Source organism: Bubalus kerabau, chromosome X (genome assembly GCF_029407905.1).
Source record: "Bubalus kerabau isolate K-KA32 ecotype Philippines breed swamp buffalo chromosome X, PCC_UOA_SB_1v2, whole genome shotgun sequence".
Classification (NCBI taxonomy): domain Eukaryota; kingdom Metazoa; phylum Chordata; class Mammalia; order Artiodactyla; family Bovidae; genus Bubalus; species Bubalus kerabau.
The window spans coordinates 113932092-113950592 of NC_073647.1; the positions used below are offsets into that span (position 1 = coordinate 113932092).

Consider the following 18501-nt stretch of genomic DNA (forward strand, 5'->3'; position numbering starts at 1 on the left):
GAGTGGGTTGCCATTTCCTTCTCCAATGCATGAAAGTGAAAAGTGAAAGTGAAGTCGCTGAGTCTTCTCTGACTTCTAGCAATGCTGGAGAGGGTGTGGATAAAAGAGAACCTTCTTGCATTATTGGTGGGAATGCAAATTGATACAGCCACTGTGGAGAACAGTATGGAGGTTTCTTTAAAAACTAGGAATAAAACTCCAGTTCAAGTGGAAGAGTAGAAGGACGTGCACTCATCTCCTCCTTCGAGAGCATCAAAATCACAATTAGCTGTTGAACAACCATTGACAGGAGGATGCTGGAACCTACCAAAAAAAGATACTTCACATTCAAAGACAAAGAAGAAGCTTCAGTGAGATGGTAGTAAGGGCACAACCATGATAAAATCAAGTCCCATATCTTCAGGGTGGGTGACCCACAAACTGGAGAATAATAATACCAAAGAAGTTCTCCCACTGTTGTGAAGGTTCAGAACCCCACGTCAGGCTTCCCAGCCTGAGGACTCAAAAAACGTACTGGGGAATCCCCAGGGAATCTGACTTTGAAGGCCAATGGAATTTGATTACAAGGTTTCCACAGGACTAGGGGAAACAGAGACTCCAGTTTTGGAGGGAACAAACACACCTTGTATGCACCAAGACTGAGAGGAAAGGAGCAGTGACTCCACAGGAAACTGAACCATAACTACCTGCTAGTGTCGGAGGGTCTCCTGTAGAGGTATGTGTTGGCACAGGCTCACCACAGGGGCTGGCAGCAGCTGTCTAGGAATGTCCCCTTTGGTGTTAAGGTTGCCATTAACTGGACTATAGAGCCAGTAAACCAGAGAGCATGGTCACCTCAGGCCAAAAAACTACCAGGGAGGGAGCTCAACCCCACCCATCAGCAGATAATTAGATTAAATCTTTACTGAGCAAGGCCCTGCCCACCAGAGCAAGACCAAGCTTTTCCCACCACCTGTCCCTTCTATCAGGAAGTTTACACAAGCCTCTTAGACTCCTCCATCAGAGGGCAGACAGAAGAAGCAAGAAGAATCACAGTCCCACAGGGACTAAAACAAAACCACATTACAGAAAGCTAACGAGCACAAAAAAGCACAAACTTACATCCCAGATGAAGGTACAAGATAAACCACCCCCCCCCAAAAAAAAAAAAAAAAAAAACAATTCAATGAAGTGGAAATAGGCAACATTCCAGAAAAAGAATTTGGAATAATGATAGTGAATATGATTCAGGATCTCAGAAAAAGAATGGAGGCAAAGATTGAGAAGATGCAAGAAATGTTTACCAAAGACCCAGAAGAACTAAACAACAAACAAACAGAGATGAATAATTCAGTAGAATGAATCCATAGCAGAATAACTGAGGCAGAAGCACAGATAAGTGACCTGGAGGACAGAATGGTGGAAATCACTGCCACAGAACAGAATATAGAAAGAAGAATGAAAAGAAATGAAGACAGCCTAAGAGATCTCTGGGACAGTATTAAATACATGATCATTCACATTATATGGGTCCCAGAAGGAGAAGAGAGAGAGAAAGGAGCTGAGAAAATATTTAAAGATATAATAGCTGAAGACTTCCTTAATATGGGGAAGGAAATAATCAACCAAGTCCAGGAAGCACAGAGAGTCTCAGGCAGGGTAAACCCAAGGAGGAACACACTGAAACACATAGTAATAGAACTGACAACAATTAAAGACAGAGATAAAATATTAAAACCAACAAGGGGGAAATGACAAATACAAGGGAATTCCCATCAGGCTGATTTCTCAACAGAAACTCTACAAGCCAGAAGGGAATGGCATGACATATTTAAAATGATTATAGGGAAGAACCTACAATTAAGAATATTTTACCCAGCAAGACTCTCCTTCAGATTTGACGGAGAAATCAAAAGCTTTCAAGACAAACAAAAGTTAAGAGAATTCAACACCACCAAACCAGCTTCCCTGGTGGCTCAGATGGTAAAGCGTCCGCCTACAATGTGGGAGACCCAGGTTCGATTCCTGGGTCAGGAAGATCCCCTGGAGAAGGAAATGGCAACCCACTCCAGTATTCTTGCCTGGAAAATCCCATGGATGGAGGAGCCTGGTAGGCTACAGTCCACGGGTTCACAAAGAGTCGAACATAACCGAGGACTTCACTTTCACTTCAAACCAGTTTCACAACAAATGCTAAAGGAAATTCTCTAGGCAGAAAACAAGAGAAGGAAAAGCCATACCTACAGAAAATAAACCCAGTACAATTAAGAAAATAGGGTCACATATATCAATAATTACCTTAAATGCAAATAGATTAAATGCACTAATCAAAAGACATAGACGGGCTGAGCAGATGAAAACATGTGCGTGTATGCACTTCTGCTTACCACATATCACTCTGCTTGAGTCTCTAAATTTAATTTAATTATTCTATACCATTAGGTTAATCATGTTCCCATTATGACTTTCAATTGTAATTATCTTTTTTTTTTGGGGGGGGGTCTGGCTATTGATTGTGAAAACTGATAAACATCTTTTACTACGTGAGTTTGAGTGAACTCCAGGAGTTGGTGATGGACAGGGAGGCCTGGCGTGCTGCAATTCATGGGGTCACAAAGAGTCGGACATGACTGAGCGACTGAACTGAACTGAACTGACTGAACTAATACTTACTTAAAACCATTGTATCATCATTGATCAAAAGAAAAATTTCAGAATTATATATAACCAAAACTACCATTTAATAGAAAACCCTGTAATCACTTTTTAAAATCTGGATGCATATTAGAATTATCTTGGAATTTTTTGAAAAATACAAATGATCAGGCATTTTTTTTTTGTCAGAGCTCCAAATATGTTTCTAATGAGGGGCCATGTTTAAAAACAACTGTACTACATGAGGATCTTCTACATTTATCTAACCTGTTTCACTTTTTCTATTTCATATTCAGTACTCCCATTTCATTTAGTTTATGTTCTCCAATTTATCCATTTTTTATGTTCTTTCTCAAGCCTTTATCAACCATAGTAGAAAAGCTTTTGTATACATGTATATAAGTAATATGTATAATATATATTTTAGAAAACTTATGAATTTTTGCCAAACCAAAAAATTTTTGACGCTTTGATTCCACTTCTTTGACTTTGTATGAATAGAAAACTACATTTCTAATTTAAAGAAAATAGATATGCAACAAGCAACAAAAGTTTACTATATAGCACAGGGACATATAGTCTATATCTTGTAATAACCTATAATGGAAAATAATTTCAAAAATAATATATGTGTATAACTGAATACACATTTATTTTGTGTGTGTATAACCAAATCACACACACACACAAAGAATTCTACTTTTTGAAATTTAGTAATGTTTATCTTTTTTGTGAGTTTTTCTAAATGTCCTATGGACATCTAATAACAACATGTTGTGCTGTGCTGTGCTTAGCTGCTCAGTTGTGTCCGACTCTTTGTGATCCCATGGACTGTTTATAGCCTGCCAGACTCCTCTGTCCATGGGGATTCTCCAAGAAAGAATACTGGAGTGAGTTGTCATGCCCTCCTCCAGGGAATCTTCCTAACCCAGGGATCGAACCCAGGTTTCCCACACTGAAGGTGGATTCTTTACCATTTGAGCCATGAGAGAAGCCCAAGAATACTGGATTGGGTAGCCTATCCCTTCTCCAGGGGAACTTCCCAACCCAGGAATTGAACTGGAGTCTCCTGCAGTGCAGGCAGATTCCTTACCAGCTGAGCTACCAGGGAAGCCCAATAACAACGTGTGAGATACAAAATTTTAAATATATTTGTGCAGAATATGGTTAATATAAATTAAGTATAAATCTATTGTATTTAAATTATTAGTGACATTACTCGAGATTATCTTATTTTTTCTGCACTTGATAAAATATGCTCAGAGAACTGTTAATATATTTCACTGTGATTATATATTTTTTCTTTTCCCTAATATTTCTTCTGATTCTTGTTTATGTATCTTTGTTTCTTCATTCTTTAAATTTAAGATAGAATTTAAATTCTATATTCTTTGTGAATTGTACCTTTTATCATTAAAATGTTCATCTTTGTTTTGTTTAAAATAAACAAATAAATTATAAAAAGAGAGTAGAAATAAAATCCAGCAATCCTCATGGACAGGCAAATTTTGTTTTTATTTTTAATTATCATGAAAAATTCAAAATTGTTATTAGATTTCAATGAAACTTTGTCAAGTTTCTGTCATATCTGTACAATTTCAGGAATTTTAAAGTTTCTTTTTTTACTGTCCAGTGTTAATTACTCTGCTTGATATATTAATGTTCATTTGTAGCAGTATTTTGTGTAAAATCAGCAAAAAGTTTAAATCTTCTTATAGTGTTTACAAATGGTTGAATTATCTTCATTAACTAGGCTATCAAAAAACCCTAAGAAACTATTACTAATTTAGGGCTTCTCTGGTGGCTCAGATGGTAAAGAATCTGCCTGCAATGAGAGACTTGGGTTTGATCCTTGGGTTGGGAAGATCCCCTCCAGAAGGGGATGGCTACACATGCCAGTACTCTTACCTGGAAAATCCCATGGACAGAAAAGCCTGGAAGGCTACATAGGGTCCATAGGGTCACAAAGAGTCAGACATAACGGAGCACATACAACCATTACTAATTCTATTAAAAACTTATCTATTCCTTTTAAAAAATTAACATTTTTGGCTTAATCTGTATGTGTTTTGTCTGTAAGTTGACTCTCAATATAAGAATAATTTCTATTAATTTCATTGTTCATATTTATCACTTTTGTTTCATGTTTCATTGATTTTTACCAGAATTTTCTTTTAATTCTTTAATCAATACACTTAAATTTGACAAAGAAAATACTCATCATGCATTCCCAAGCCAAATGCTGTAATTTCTCCATAAAATTCTTATAAACATTATCTCAAATTGGAAATAAAATTGTATATTTAAGCTTAATTACATATTCATTTCTATTAAAATATATTGTGGATTTTAATTGAATATGCTACTTTACTAAGAACATTCCTGAAAGTAGAAAATTTTGCTTTCAACTATGATTTAATGAGAAACAAATTCTTCACATACAATTTTACGTTTGTGATTTCTTGAAATACTTTCCACATACTAGCTTCTAGTTCCAAAAATCTTAAATCTATTTTTTCTTCTCTTCTCCCACATTTCCAGTATTGGATCTCAATAGCTCCATTCATAATGTGGTGCAGCCCTAGCTTTACACCTTTGTGTTACACCAGCAAGTGTGTGGGCATGGCAAACAGCAGAAGTATCCAACAAAGTTTTTCCCAACCAGTGCACATACCACATAAAACTTCCAATCTAATAATAAATTAAAAGTATTTCAAACTTAACTTCCCCTTAACTGGATCTCCAAAATAGCATGACAAAACAAAAATGAGGAAATTTATAGTGAGAAGTATCTGTTGTCTTAAGCATGGGCAAAATATATTACTTTTGAGAAAATTATATAAACATAAGTCTATGTAAACACATATAGAAAGGCAAGGGCTCCTCTTAGAAGTCCTGGAAAAAGCTATGCAATTGAGGGATCTTGGAGTGTATTTTTTATTCACTTCACTGTAACTGTGACTGTGGTATGCAGAATTCTAAGATGGTCTTTTAAAGCTTCCCAAACACCAGTGTATTCACCTTCTCCTAGGTAATTTGTACAGTAATTCAGGTACTGAAGTTAAGGGACTATATGCATATATATTATTTTTATGAGAATTTTATGGTGAAATTGCAGGCATTTGGCTTGGGTATGTATGATATGTGTTTTCTTTGTCAAATTTAAATTTATTGATTAAAGAAATTGAAGAATATGTATGTATGTGTGTATGTATGTGTGTGTGTGTGTGTGTGTGTGTGTGTGTGTGTATATATATATATATATATATATATATATATATATATATATATATTCCAATACTTTGGCCACCTGATATGAAAGAGTGGACTCATTGGAAAAGACCCAGATGCTGGGAAAGATTGAAGGCAAAAGGAAAAGCAGGAGGCAGAGGATGAGATGGTTAGATAGCCTCACCAACTCAATGGACATGAGTTTGAGCAAACTCTGGGAAATAGTAAAGGACAGAGGAGTCTAGCATGCTGTGGTCTATGGGGTCACAAAGATTCAGAGACAGCTTAGCATCTGAACAACAACAAAAAAATAAAATAAAAACTAGGAATAAAACTAGCATATGACCTTGCAATCCCACTACTGGGCATATACCCTGAAGAAATCAAACTGAAAAAGACAAATGTACCGCAATGTTCATCACAGCACTGTTTACAATATCTTGGACATTGAAGCAACCTAGATGTTCATAGAGAGATGAACAGATAAGGAAATTTTGGTACATATACACAATGGAATATTCAGTTCAGTTCAGTTTGGTCGCTCAGTCGTGTCCGACTTTTTTGCGACCCCATTAATCACAGCACGCCAGGCCTCCCTGTCCATCACCAGCTCCCGGAGTTCACTCAGACTCACGTTCATGGAGTCAGTGACGCCATCCAGCCATCTCATCCTCTGTCGTCCCTTTCTCCTCCTGCCCCCAATCCCTCCCAGCATCAGAGTCTTTTCCAATGAGTCAACTCTTCGCATGAGGTGGCCAAAGTACTGGAGTTTCAGCTTTAGCATCATTACCTCCAAAGAAATCCCAGGGCTGATCTCCTTCAGAATGGACTGGTTGGAACTCCTTGAAGTCCAAGGGACTCTCAAGAGTCTTCTCAAACAACACAGTTCAAAAGCATCGGCACTTGGCCTTCTTCACAGTCCAACTCTCACATCCATACATGACCACAGGAAAAACCACAGCCTTGACTAGACGGACCTTTGTTGGCAAAGTAATGTCTCTGCTTTTGAATATGCTATCTAGGTTGGTCATAATTTTCCTTCCAAGGAGTAAGCGTCTTTTAATTTCATGGCTGCAGTCACCATCTGCAGTGATTTTGGAGCCCCCAAAAATAAAGTCTGACACTGTTTCCACTGTTTCCCCATCTATTTCCCATGAAGTGATGGGACCAGATGCCATGATCTTCGTTTTCTGAATGTTGAGCTTTAAGCCAACTTTTTCACTCTCCACTTTCACTTTCATCAAGAGGCTTTTGAGTTCCTCTTTCTGCCATAAGGGTGGTGTCATCTGCATATCTGAGGTTATTGATATTTCTTCCAGCAATCTTGATTTCAGCTTGTGTTTCTTCCAGTCCAGCATTTCTCATGTACTCTGCATATAAGTTAAATAAGCAGGGTGACAATATACAGCCTTGACGTACTCCTTTTCCTATTTGGAACCAGTCTGTTGTTCTATGTCCAGTTCTAACTGTTGCCTCCTGACCTGCATACAGATTTCTCAAGAGGCAGATCAGGTGGTCTGGTATTCCCATCTCTTTCAGAATTTTCCACAGTTTCTTGTGATCCACACAGTCAAAGGCTTTGCCATAGTCAATAAAGCAGAAATAGATGTTTTTCTGGAACTCTCTTGCTTTTTCCATGATCCAGCGGATGTTGGCAATTTGATCTCTGGTTCCTCTGCCTTTTCTAAAACCAGCTTGAACATCAGGAAGTTCACGGTTCACCTATTGCTGAAGCCTGGCTTGGAGAATTTTGAGCATTACTTTACTGGTGTGTGAGATGAGTGCAATTGTGCGGTAGTTTGAGCATTCTTTGGCATTGCTTTCTTTGGGATTGGAATGAAAACTGATCTTTTCCAGTCCTGTGGCCACTGCTGGGTTTTCCAAATTTGCTGACATATTGAGTGCAGCACTTTCACAGCATCATCTTTCAGGATTTGAAATAGCTCAACTGGAATTCCATCACCTCCACTAGCTTTGTTTGCAGTGATGCTTTCTAAGGCCCACTTGACTTCACATTCCAGGATGTGTGGCTCTAGATGAGTGACCACATCATCGTGATTATCTGGGTCATGAAGATCTTTTTTGTACAGTTCTTCTGTGTATTCTTGCCACCTCTTCTTAATACCTTCTGCTTCTGTTAGGTCCATACCATTTCTGTCCTTTATCGAGCCCATCTTTGCATGAAATGTTCCCTGGGTGTCTCTAATTTTCTTGAAGAGATCTCTAGTCTTTCCCATTCTGTTGTTTTCCTCTATTTATTTGATTGATCGCTGAGGAAGGCTTTCTTATCTCTTCTTGCTATTCTTTGGAACTCTGCATTCAGATGCTTGTATCTTTCCTTTTCTCCTTTGCTTTTCACTTTTCTTCTTTTCACAGCTATTTGTAAGGCCTCCTCAGACAGCCATTTTGCTTTTTTGCATTTCTTTTCCATGGGAATGGTCTTGATCCCTGTCTGCTGTACAGTGTCATGAACCTCATTCCATAGTTCATCAGGGACTCTATCTATCAGATCTAGGCCCTTAAATCTATTTCTCACTTCCACTGTATAATCATAAGGGATTTGATTTAGGTCATACCTGAATGGTCTAGTGGTTTTCCCTACTTTCTTCGATTTAAGTATGAATTTGGTAATAAGGAGTTCATGATCTGAGCCACAGTCAGCTCCTGGTCTTGTTTTTGTTGACTGTATAGAGCTTCTCCATCTTTGGCTGCAAAGAATATAATCAGTCTGATTTTGGTGTTGACCTTCTGGTGATGTCCATGTGTAGAGTCTTCTCTTGTGTTGTTGGAAGAGAGTGTTTGGTATGACCAGTGCATTTTCTTGGGAAAATGGAATATTACTTAGCTCTAAAAAATGCATTTGCATCAGTTCTAATGAGGTGGATCAACCTAGAGCCTATTATACATAGTGAAGTAAGTCAGAAAGAGAAAGATAAATATCACATATTAACTCATATATATGGAATCTAGACGGAGAAGGCAACAGCACCCCACTCCGGTACTCTTGCCTGGAAAATCCCATGGATGGAAGAGCCTGGAAGGCTGCAGTCCATGGGGTTGCTGAGGGTCGGACATGACTGAATGACTTCATTTTCACTTTTCACTTTCATGCATTGGAGAAGGAAATGGTAACCTACCCCAGTGTTCTTGCCTGAAGAATCCCAGGGATGGGGGAGCCTGGTGGGCTGCCATCTAAGGGGTCGCACAGAGTCGGACACAACTGAAGTGACTTAGCAGCATGGAATCTAGAAAGATGGTACTGATTTTCCTATTTGTGGGGCAGCAAAGGAGACACAGATGTAAAGAACAGACTCATGGCCACATTGGGGCAAGGAGAAGGCGGGATGACTTGAGAGAGTAGTATTCAAACATATATATTACCATATGTAAAACATATAGTTGGTGGGAATTTGCTGTATGATGTAGGGAACCCAAAGTTGTTATTCTGTGATAACCTAGAGGGGTAGGATGAAGAGGGAGGTAGGAAGGAGGTTTAAGAAGGTGAGGACATATGTATACCTCTGGCTGGTTCATGTTGATGTATGACAGAAGCCATCAGAATATTGTAAAGTAATTATCTTCCAATTAAACATAAAATTTAAAAAATAGAGAGAGAGAGAGAGAGAGAAAGAGTTATGACTGATTCATGTTGTTTTATGACAGAAACCACACAGGATTGTAAAGCAATTGCCCTTCAATTTAAAAAGTAAATTAATTAAAAATAATACAAAAACCCCTTGATTTCCAGTTTGTTGGAAATCTTCTCACTGATTTAACAAAGCAAATGAAAAAATATTTAGCTAGACACATCAACCTTTTTATGCCATTCAAGTAGCAGACAAGGTCATTGCAGAGTTGAAAGCAAATGTTTGTGTCTTACAAACTTCTACAAACTAGAAATGAAGGTACAACCCATATTGATCTGCTGTTGCTGCTGCTGCTGCTGCTAAGTCGCTTCAGTCGTGTCCGACTCTGTGCGACCCCATAGACAGCAATCCACCAGGCGCCTCTGTTCCTGGGATTCTCCAAGCAAGAACACTGGAGTGGGTTGCCATTTCCTTCTCCAATATATTGACCTGAGGCAGAGCCTAATTAGCTCAATCAGGTAAAACCTGAAATCAAAGGGGACTAAAGGGGAAAGGATTTTAACATTGAAAGTGCTGGAAAAGTGCTGGAAACCCAAAATCTGATTCACAGTTTCCTTAAAGATTTATCAAGGACAGATAAAAATCTGGAAGCTTTGTCCTCAATTAGTAATGCCTTAATCATCTAAGGAAATAAATTTAACTTTCCCAACTGCTACCTATAAACTAGTAAATGTATAATACCTGATTCATAACTAGATGTTAAAATAAAGCTGAGATATTTAGTGTTGTCTGTTTATATGTTTTATGTACATTATACATATAACATATGTCTACCTCTGGATATTATCAAAATTAAATTTATAAAAAAGCTCTTTCTATTGATTTTAAGACCTTACAAATAAAATATTTCTAAATACAAAGAAAACTGACAAGAATTAATTCCATGTTCACATGATCTAGGAAATACTCAACATTAATATCTGGTACTAAAGCTAACTTAAGCTATTTGCTTTATCAAACAGACTTTTTTATTGTAACTAGGTTTATTGAAGGTCAATAAGTTTATGCTATTTGTCTTGTAGACTTTGTCAGCAAGGAAAATCAACTTGGTATGATGATATTTTCTTAAGTTATGAAATAAAGGTTAAGTGAGATAGTTTTCTGGAGAAGGCAATGGCACCCCACTCCAGTGCTCTTGCCTGGAAAATCCCATGGATGGAGGAGCCTGGTGGGCTGCAGTCCATGGGGTCGCTGAGGGTCGGACACAACTGAGCGACTTCACTTTCACTTTTCACTTTCATGCATTGGAGAAGGAAATGGCAACCCACTCCAGTGTTCTTGCCTGGAGAATCTCAGGGACAGGGGAGCCTGGTGGGCTGCTGTCTATGGGGTCGCACAGAGTCGGACACGACTGAAGCAACTCAGCAGCAGCAGCAGAAGCAGAGATAGTTTTCACGTGAACTCTTTAGGAATAATTATGTTTTGGGTACATCTATTTAAAATAGTTTCTCAAGATTTTTGGTAATTGAAACTTTACAGTTTTGCTAAGCTAAATTATGGAATTTGTTAAATATCAGTTCATTTCCAATAAGATAAGGTGCTGGATCACTTATTGCTAATTAGGTCTATATTTACTTACTTTTGTCTTCTTACAAGAGGGAAACTAAAGATTTTAGGAGTTAATGAACATGTTTTGCCATGCATTGAGTGAAAAAAAAAATGGACTATGAGAAGATATATGTTTTAGAGGTTGTGGAATATTCATATGTTTGCCTATCAGGAAATGCTGATGTGACAAAGAGTTCACAATTATTGCTAGTCTTTTTTCATTAGAGGTCAAGGTTTTTAGGAATTCAAATTGTAAAATACATTATTAAGCTACTGGGATAATAAGGAAAACATTTAAGTGCTCAAGGAATGTAGGATGTATATTTTTAGCAAAAGAAGGTATTTGTTGTTCAGTTGCTCAGTCGTATCTGATTATGCAACCCCATGGACTGCAGCATGCCAGGCTTCCCTGCCCAACACCAAGTCCCGGAGCTTGCTCAAACTCATGTCCATTGAGTTTGTGATACCATCCAACCATCTCATGCTCTGTTGTCCCCTTCTACTCCTGCCTTCTATCCTTCCCAGCATCAGGGTCTTTTCTAACGAATCAGCTCTTTGCATCGGGAGGCCAAAGTATTGGAGTTTCAGCTTCAGCATCAGTCCTTCCAATGAATATTCCGGGTTGATTTCCTTTGGGATTGACTGGCTTGATCTCCTTGCAGTCCAAGGGACTCTCAAGAGTCTTCTCCAACACCACAGTTCAAAAGCATCAATTATTTGGCATTCAGCCTTCTTTATGGTCCAACTCTCACATCCATACATGACTACTGGAAAAACCATAGCTTTGACTATATGGAACTTTGTTGCCAAAGTGATGTCTCTGCTTTTTAATATGCTGTCTAGGTATAAAGAATGGAAATGCACTTTGTTAAAGGAAAGTGACTTTGTCTTAAAGCTTGTTTTCTGGATGGGAAAGAAAATAAGAGATGAATGAATACAGATATAGAAAGTTACAGGAGATTTGTAAAGGGGAATTTTGAGAAAAGTTTTGTGCAACATCAAGCTGGGATTGGATTGAATTTAATTAGGTAAATGAATTTTCTTATTGAGGGTAGGCTGGTACAGGATCAGAGTTTGGTTTTCTCTGTTATGAGAACAGTATTCTTGGAATGTTAATCTACATTTAATAACAGATTATGAGTTTCTTTTCTTTCTAAATGATCTGCATGTGCCTTAAAAATATTTTATTGTCACTTTGATTGAATGAATAAGTACTGTATTGTTTCACAGGGACTCATGATCCTATTTGACCAAGTGCTTTAAAATATTTATCTTTGACAAATTTCCCAAATATAAAATTCTCAGTGTTCTAAACCTTTTGATATTTATTGATATAATTTCCTAAATCAAAATTTAATTAAGTCTTTTGACCTCCAGCCAACTTCTGCATGCATCAAAGGGCCCCTGAAACTACACAAAGAGAAACTAATTAGGGTTGGATATGTTAAATTATATGGGAAACATTGTCATATAAATGGTGATAAAAACTTCTTAGGTTATATTCTATGGGTATCATTAATACACATACTCCAAAAGTTATATGAAACTCCTAAAATCTAAGTATCTGCCCAGGTGTTGCTAGTGGTAAAGAATCAGCCTGGCAATGCAGGAGATGCAAGAAATGCAGTTTTGATCCCTGGGTTGGGAAGATCCCCTGGATGAGGAAAAGACCACCCACTCCAATATTCTTGCCTGGAAAATTCCATGGACAGAGGAACCTGGTAGGCTACAGTCCATGGAGTCACAAAGAGTTGGACACTACTGAGCCACTGAGTGCACACACACACAAATCTGAAATGTATAATATTTTCAGTTATAAATATACATATAAATATAAATGTATAATATTTTCAGGTATAATATTTTCAGTTATTAGTACCTTAAAATGTTATGGTACAGAAATAACCAAATTTCTTGTCAATTTCATTATAATCAGATCTTTAGCCACAGCATTTTAAATGTTTTAATTTATAGATAATCATTATTTTACTCTGATGCTTTTATAAAATGAATATCTTCAAAGAGATTCATAAAAAATAATTTTGACAAATATAAATGTCTGATAACTTTCAGATAATACCACTAAACTGGGTAAAAAATCATAAAGCTCTAATGGAAAACCTAATAACTTCATTCAGGTGAACAGGAATTAATTACATGGGACTGAAGTGTTAGTCGCTCAGTCATGTCTGACTCTTTGTGACTACGTGGAGCCCACCAGGCTCCTATGTCCATGGAATTTTCCAGGCAAGAATACTGGAGTGGGTTGCCATTCCCTTCTCCAGGGGATATTCTGGACCCAAGGAGATAACCTGGGTCTCTTGCATTGCAGGCAGACTCTTCACTGTCTGAGCCACCATGGGACTGAATGTATTTTTTTTTTTTTCCTGAAATATACTGTTTGTTCATCTTTGTTTCCCAGAAAAACTTCTCTTTTACACTATAACCTACAACAAGTTGATAACATATACTTTGTAATTGAAGATGAAACACTTACCTTTTTCTCTTGACCTGATCCCTCAATAATTCGGTTTCTGCAGCTGGCTCCTTTGTGGACTTAATGGTTTATTGTGACCAGATTACAACTAGTTATATAAATCATTGTTTTAGTTTGCTGTCTATTGTTTTCAAATTATTTATGCTTTGTGTCTCTCTCTGATGTACTATGGCTTTATTAATATTACCAGCTGTATTCCTTATATCCTGTATATTTTATAGGATTATTATCTCTTGTATTACCCAGTGTATGACCAGGCTTCCAACAAAATTACTGATGGCTAAACATATTTGGGAGGGATTGGGGACAGGGGGAGAAGGGGATGACAGAGGATGAGATGGCTGGATGGCATCACTGACTCGATGGACGTGAGTCTGAGTGAACTCCAGGAGTTGGTGATGGATAGAAGGCCTGGCGTGCTGCGATTCATGGGGTTGCAAAGAGTCGGACACGACTAAGTGACTGAACTGAACTGAACTGAAACATCTTGAAGTAGTCAATCATGTATACATACATATATATATGCATGTATGTATAAAACTCTACACAGAATAATTATAATAATGCATCTGTAGATATGGGAAGAAGCAACAAGGGAAAACAGTTTCTGGATCATAATAGATTAGTAAAACAGGCAACCCAGAGAATTTTAGGTTATCAGTATGGACTAATTCAAAAATTAGCACATTGTGTCTATCAAGAGAAGCCTCACCTAATCTAGGATGAGACTTCCTAGTGTTTTGGGGGAAATTGGTCTGGAAATGCCTCAAACCTTGGTTGAATTTATGACCAAGAAGAGGTTCTGTGGGCCAAAAAAGTGTTGCTTTTTACTAAACAAAGAATGTTTTGCTGTTCTTTCACTAAACAAAGAATGCTGCCTGTCATTCTGGTAAACAATAAATGTTGCCTGTCATTAAGCCATCAGCCACTGCAATCATCCTCCAAGGTGTGATCTGAGAGGAATTCATGATGGCCCTAGATAGTAAGGATGCATATGAAAGGAATATTTTCAATGATCTCAGACTCTCCCATCTTACCATAGATAAATAGGCACTAAAGTCATTAACTTGAGGTGTATCTGTTTTCTGTGATTAGCAGTAATCTTCTGATCTTTGTCTACATGTTTGTTTGTTTTTCAGGAAAATATCCTGTATATTCTGACTCCTCCTGGAACTCTTTGGAACAGCTTCTCAGAAATATCTGAGCAGTTGTATCCTGGGCTATAGTCCTCAGTGAGGTCACTGAATAAAGCATAATTCTCAACTTTTAGGTTGTGCTTTTAAGTTGACATCTGAAAATGTTTCACATCTTATAATTTATGACTGTTTTGGTTTCTACCTTGCTGTATTTTTAGGGGCTTTCATCTACAGATGGCATGGAATATTTTAGGCAAACTATGTGCTGTATACTAACATGGAAACATTTCCATCACATAGAAACATATGTGACCCATGTGCATATTTCAACCATTCTATATAGAATTGCTGTTTTTCTCCTAATTTGAGAAGTACATTTAAAACCAAAGCCAAATTCAATTTGATCTCCATATTTGTCTAATAATTTATATTTAAATTTTTTATCAATATGAATTAATAGCAGTAATGATATATAGAGATACAGTTTTAAAGTCACTATGTCAATTTACACTGTGATTTTTATTAATTACCAAAGGTACATAATATGCACTTCTTTGGTATTCTATTTCCATCAAACACAGAAACTTCAAAAAAATTCACTATAAAGCAGATTTCAAATAAGTTGTTAGTTACATCTAAATTTTAAAAATAAGCTTAAGATTTATTCTATAATTATCTATGCAACAATTCCTGATTTTAGTTGAGAAATATAAATTAGAACTAAAATGCTATTCCAGTAAATACCCTCTAGAATGGCTGAATGAAAAAATCAAACATTAACAGGTCATGGTGAGTCTGAGAAATAACTAGACCTTTCATAACTGCTAAGGAGGAGTGTACATTAGTAAAAGAACCTTTGAAAACTGTTTGAGAGTAGTTACTAAAACTAGACATATCAAGCTGCACTCCTATAACTCATAGGAATGAATATATGTCCTTAATTAATACTTGCCCAAACCTAAAAACAACATTAATGCCCATAAACAGAATACGAGTAATTATGATATAGGCATACAATAGAACTCTGTACAAGGAAAAATGAACTATTTCTACATGCGAAAGTGTGGCTGAACCTTACAAACTGCTGCGTAATATTTCACTTATTTTGACTTACTATTCAGAGACAAAAGGAATACATATTATAAAGCTTAAAAATAAGCAAAAACAAATTCCCAAGTAGCCCAGTGGGTAAAGAATCTGCCTGCAATGCAGGAGGCACAGGAGACACGAGTTCAATCCCTGGGTCTGGAAGATCCCCTGGAAGAGGAAATGGTAGCCCACTCCGGTATTCTTGCCTGGAAAATCCCATGGACATAGGAGCCTGGTGGGCTACAGTCCATGGGGTCACAAAGAGTCAGACACGACTGAAGGACAAAGCAATCTATGATTTCAGTATATTCAAACAAAAACCTGTACACAAATGTCCATAGCAGCATTAGTCATAATAGCCCCAAAGTGGATACAATTCAAATATCCATTAACTAATTAATAAATAAACAAAATGTGGTATACCCATACAATGGAACATTATTCAGCTATAAAGTGAATGAAGTACTGATACATCCTATAACATAGATGAACATCAAATATAGTATTATATTAAGCAAAATAATCCAGACATAATAGGCCACATATTGCATAATTTCATTCATATGTAATATGAAGAATAGCCAAATCCATAGATACAGAAAGTAAATTAGTAATTTCTAGTGGATGGGAGGAATGAGGGATAAGTGCTTAATAGGTATGGGATTTCTCTTTAAATGATGAAATATTCTGGAAATAGCCATGATAGTTCTATGACACTGTGAATGTACTAAAAACCATTGAATGGTACACTTTAAATGGTTAAAATAGTGAATTTTATGTTGTGTGAATTTTATCTCTATAATAATAATAAACAAACGAAAGCATTAATTTATGGTTTTAGAAGTCAAGATAATATTTTTTGGTTCAGAATAATAACTGGAAGAGGGCATGAGGGAATTTTAGATTCTGATAGTATTCTAGCTCTTGATCTGAGTTGTAGTTACTGGGATGTATCCACTCTGTGAAAATTCATGTAGCTATACATTTATTATGATCTATTTGTAATGTATGTAATGTTTCATTTAAAATATAAAAAATAGAGGGGATGGTCCTAAGATGGCAGAGGAATAGGACAGGAAGATCACTTTCTCCCCCACAAATTCATCAAAATAACATTTAAACGCTGAATAAATCCACAAAACAACTTCTGAATGCTGGCAGAGGACATCAGGCACCCAGAAAAGCAGCCCATTGTCTTCAAAAGGAGGTAGGAAAAAATATAAAAGAAAAAAAAAAGAGACAAAGAGATAGGGATGGAGCCCCATCCTGGGAAGGGAGTCTTAAAAAGAGAGTAGTTTCCAAACACCAGGAAACTCTCTCACTGCCAAGTCTGTGGCAAGCCTTGGACCCACAGAGGGCAACATAACTGGGAGGAAAAATAAATGAATAATTAAAACCCACAGATTACGTGCCCAATGGTAACTCCCCCAGTGGAGAAGCAGTGCAGACGCCTGAGCCCACCGCTAGCAAGTGGGGGCCGGGCAGGGAGGCGCCGGCTGCATTGCTTAAAGTAAGGACCAGGCCTGAATGCCCCGAGGGCAATCTGAGGGAACTAACTTGGGCTAGCAAACCAGACTGTGGGATAGCTACCATGAGAAAAGCCCTAACCTAAGACACCACCAAGCCCGCTCACAGAACAAAGGACTGTACAGAGCTAGTCGGCTGCAGACCATCCCCCTCCAGTGACAGGAAGACAGAGCCAGAAGGGGGCAGTCGCAGCCCCAGAGAGACATTATCTACCAAATTCCAAGCAGGCTTCTTTCCTAAGACTTATTGGGGTTCTGGACAGTCAACATCCGCCTGAGAAGGTGCGCTGGTTGTACACCCAGAAAACTGAGTGGCAGGGACAGGGGAGGCAATAAGTCGCTGCAACCTCGCTCACCAAACACCTCATCACCTGAGCTTCTCGGACCTGAGAAGGGCACAAAACACAGGCCCAACCCAGTCTGCACATCTGAGGACTACCTGAGTGTCTGAACCTGAGCGGCTTAGACTTGGGAAGTGCATACAACCCAGGGCAGGCCTCAGACACTTCCTGGAGGAGCAACCTAGAGCCTGAGCAGTGTGGGTGGGGAGGGCACATGTGCCATGAGCGGGGGCAGGCCCAGTGTGGCTGAGACACTGCAAGCACAGGCCAGTGTTATTTGTTTGCAGCGTCCCTCCCTCCCCAAAGCACGACTGAACAAGTGAGTCTAAAAAAGTGTCCACCATCCCCCCCCCCCCTTGTGTCAGGGCAGAATTCAGACACTGAAGAGACCAGCAAACAGAAGAAGCTAAAACAGAGGGAACCACCTTGGAAGTGACATGTGCAATAGATTAAAACCCTGTAGTTAGTACTGACTACATAGGAAGGGGCCTATAGATCTTGAGAAATATAAGCCGGACCAAGGAATTATCTGAAAATGAACTGACCCCACACTGCCCACAAAAAACACCAGAGAAAGTCCTAGATATATTTTTACTATTTTTACGATCATTCTTTTTTTTAATTAATTTAATTTAATGTCCTCTATTACTCCTTTAATTTTCATTTTTATAACCTACTATTACTTTGCCAAAAAAAGACCCTATTTTTTAAAGCGAACTTTATATATATATATATATATATATATATATATAATTTTTGTGACTTTTTATTTTCTTTTCTTTAATATTGTACATTTGAAAATCCAACCTCTACTCTAGATTTTTAATCTTTGCTTTTTGGTATTTGTTATCA

The 18501-nt window shown here is 37.7% G+C and overlaps 1 non-coding gene across 1 annotated transcript; it reads left to right on the top strand.

Annotated features, from left to right (window-relative positions):
* The first annotated feature begins 1944 nt into the window (after nt 1-1944).
* Nucleotides 1945-2017, top strand: TRNAC-ACA (transfer RNA cysteine (anticodon ACA)). Its single transcript has one exon. It is a non-coding gene; the product is annotated as a tRNA-Cys (tRNA).
* Nucleotides 2018-18501: the final 16484 nt, after the last annotated feature.